Here is a 3920-nt window from a genome sequence, read left to right as displayed (position 1 = left end):
CGCCTGAGCTCAGTATGCTCCCCACCCTCTCCTCTGGCCTCTGTTTGCCCACAGAGCCCATCATGTGGGAACCCAGGAGGCGGACTAGCCTAGAAAACAGCCTTTCAGAGGGTCCCAAGTAGGCTGAGACTTGGTGGGGAGCAGATAAATTGCAACTGAGTTGCAACTTAGAGAAACAGAAGCCAGGAGACTTGCTGGGGAATCAGTTTTTTTAAATTCCCTTAGTCCTTCCACCCCTCCAGGCTGGGGCACTTCCACCAACACTCTAAACTCATACTTGCCCTAGAAACTCCTTACCTTCCTCCCTGTCCTCCTTCTTGGGCTTGGTCTCACACCTGGGACACAAGATGAGGGGTCTAGGAGCATCTCCATTTCGGCCCTCCCCGCCTCCCACCCCTCTGTCCCTCTCCCTTCCCCAGCCTCTTGGGTCTGAGGCGTTCAAGGTCCTTTTCAAAGTCTGTCCAGGCCTTCCTTTCATTCCTGTGGGGCCAGATAGGGGCTCTGAAAGGGTAAGAAAGGACCATCATGAGTCTAAGTTGCCCCAGAGCCCCAGGACATGGATGGATGGGCCCATTTCTTCCTCACTCTCTGCTCATTTTTTTCCCACCCTGCTCCTTCTCTGGCCCGTTTCCTACTTCCGCTTCTCACCTTTAGGAAAGAACATGCCCTCTCCCTTTGCCCGCCATTCCTCCCCTGCCTCCGCATGTGTTCCAAGCTCTATCCCCCCTACACGCCCACCCCAGTCCAGGGCAGGCTGATGCTCTTGGTGCTTCTTCACTTCGGGACCCAGTTCCATATTTGTCTTTGGTGTGTCTCCCCTTCCTGACACCTCCTCAGTCCCTCTGCGGACCCCAGGGCCCAAGAGTCAGTGCTGACTGGATAAGGGCCATCTGTCTCCCATCCAGCTCAAAACATTTCAGTCTGCCCTGGCCATAGGGCTGCCCAGGGCAGAAGGGAGAAGGCAGAATCCAGCCATTTTCCAATCCAGTGCCAATTAGCCCAGATGTCATCCCAAAGGTAAATGTGCCCTGTGCCAGTCTCTCCTCAGGACTGAGTCAACCCCTCCCACCTCCTCACCTTCCTCAGCACCCTCCATTGTAACGTGTGCATTACTGGGGTACCTAGGCGGCAGGACCTTTGACTTAGGGCCAATCATTTCTTCTTTGGGTCAGTTTCCCCACTTGACAGGGGAGTGTGAGGTTTACATCTTCAAATGCTCCAGAGTCCTTCAAAAATTAGGTATTTTGTTTTTTAGATTTGGGGGAAGGCGTTTGAGGAGGGAAGATAGGAGATGGGGATAAGGGTGTTTCTAAGTCTGAACCTCTCTGTCCTGAGCTGTCCCCATGACTACTCAAGGACAAGGGGAGACAGTTTTGCCCACAGCTCCAGAGACACAGAGGACAAAGGGATGACCTTCAGTTTTCTTCAAGCTGGCCCCTGTGAGGGTCTGTGAGCAGCTTCTACTGGAACTTTGTTTGGATTCTGTGTACATATTTGTAATTTATCTGAAATGTGATGCATAAAGTGTTCTCATTTGGGGGCCTAAGTTACTAATTGGCCCTTCAGCTAGGGAAAGGGGGTGGGTGGGTATGCACTCCTGCCAAGGACTCCTAGCCCAGAACTCTCCCTAGAGCAGAGAAGGCTCTTTCTCCTCTTCAAGAGGCTGGCTTGTTCTCAGCCTGAAGGGCCTTGATTTAGGCTATGGCCTCTCTCTCCATAGTCACCCTAAGGGGAAAGGCTCCTTCACCTCATTACCTTCAGAGGGCTGGGCTGGGTCAAATGCTGAGTGCGCGGCTGTCCTCATAGGACTCGTGTCCCCTCCAACTAGGGCTGGCATCACCACTTTGCCTAGTGGGTCCTGAGGTAGAAGGTGCTGGCTTCTCCAGTTGCCGCAGGAGGCCAACAGGCAGGGCACTTGCCCTTTGCCCTGGTAAACTCTGACCCTGCCAGGGTGCCCACCTAGGACCTTTCCTGAACATGAGTTCCCTCCACTATCATGGTCATAGGTATCCTTCTTCTGGGATTGAAGATCAGGGGTGGGGGGAGAATGTTGCATGTTGTTTTCTGGTGCTTGTTATTATACATTTGAATAAACAGTGCCTCAAGAAATTGCCATGAAGGAGCCAAGAATGCAGCCCTTCTGGGGACCTTTTTCCTCCTCCTCCCCTTGCTTTAAGTTCTTGGACAAATATCAGCATTTCCACCAAAACATCATTCCACTCCTCTCCACTCTGCACTCCCAGCAATAGAGTCTGCAGGCTAAGGAGTTGTTCCTGGCGGACCCCAGTCTGGCAACATCTCCTCTTTTGGTGGCACCAATTAGTCCAAAGTAACTGAGACTCATTAGTAAATTTAGAGGAAACTCAGAAGGCGAGAGATACTGGCTTCCACAATGCTGTTTCCACTTACTCTCCTACCATCTGTGACCTAGACAAGCTTCCTGTCAGGAGTTGAGGGCCACGTGCTTTGCCCTTTTAACCATAAAGGTTCTTGCTGAACAGACTTGCACCTCTGTGCCCCTTCTGACAAACAGTCACAGGCTACATTTACATTCCCTAGAAAAATACACTTGGGCACAATATTACGTACAATGTCACCAGTTTCCCACTCCCCCTAGGAATCATCCATGGTTCTCAGGTTAGGAATCTCTACCCTCAGAGATTATCCTTGAAGTATTTAAACCTTCCCTGGGTGAAAATGAGAAGACAGTCTGAGGTCTTGAAGTCACAGACCTTGACTCATTTGCCTCCAGTTTGGTTTCCCCTTAGATGAAATAATGAATATATGTGGTGAGGTGTAAGGGGTTGAGGAGGGAAAAGAGAATTAGTATCTCTTTTCTGATGTGATGGGGTGGGGGGCAGGCTTTTGTCTCTTGATTACGTGAGGGTGGGAAGGAATGTTATCAGCTGAGAAAAGAGAAAGAGGTGGATGATTAAGGTATTTTCCAGGCCTTAGCAAGGAAAATGACAGATCTGATGAGAAATCTCCCTGTGCCCAGGCTCTGGTAGCAGCCCTGCCAGCAGAGAAAATATTCGTTAGAAAAAGAAGCCAAAGGGATGGATGGAGTCGGTCCAGCCAGGGTTTGGGAAGAGGCGGTACAGGGTATCGATCGCAGTGCTCATGAGGAGAGAGACGGATCAGCAGAGATGCTGCAAACACCAGCAGCCTCGGGGCCACCCCAGTTCCGGGGCTGGCTCTGGCTCGGAGATAGCCTTCTGTCATCCTGACAGGTGATCCCGGTCAGCTCAGCTAGGTCCTCCCAAACCCAGACAACGCCACTTCAACCCTCTGCTCTGAGTCAGGGCACCGTGGGTTTCCCACACAGGAGGCACAACCCGAGAGTTGAGGACCCTCCCCCGACTCCAACCCCTGTGTCCTTCAGCACATCCTACAGACCCCCTCCCTTTGCCCTTCTGATTCACAGCGCCCACCTCCCTGCACCTACCGCATTCGATCTACGGGGAAGCGAAGTCGCTTCGTGGCCGCCAGCCCGGGAATGGGCGCCAGCCAGCTGGCGGAGGCACGGTTTAAAGGGGCATCTTGGGCAGAGAGAGGTTTGGGACTGGGGTTTGTGTGCAGCGAACTTAAGAGAGTGGGCTGGTAGCACAAAGAATGTGCTCACAACGGTTAGCAGCAGAGGTCCTGGGGCTTTGGTCTCTTTTTCCCCCGCAATTGTGCATTTTGGAGGGGCTCTCTCGTCAAGCACAGTAGGCAACCTCACCGCCTCTTAAGCCTACGTTTCCCAGAAGGCTATGCGGCAGGGAGAGTGTGGGGAAGGCAACCAGTGATGCGCTTGCGCAATGAGTGAGATGGAAAGGTGGGAGGGAGAGGGAAGGCGTGCCCGCGGCAGGGATGGGGGGAGGGGGCCGCGCAGCGGCGGCGCCGGGGCGGGCGCGCGTCCGCGGCGGTGATGGCGGTGC

The sequence above is a fragment of the Lipotes vexillifer genome, unplaced genomic scaffold (genome assembly GCF_000442215.2).
Source record: "Lipotes vexillifer unplaced genomic scaffold, Lipotes_vexillifer_v1.1 scaffold393, whole genome shotgun sequence".
NCBI lineage: Eukaryota > Metazoa > Chordata > Mammalia > Artiodactyla > Lipotidae > Lipotes > Lipotes vexillifer.
This window is presented reverse-complemented; position numbering follows the sequence as displayed.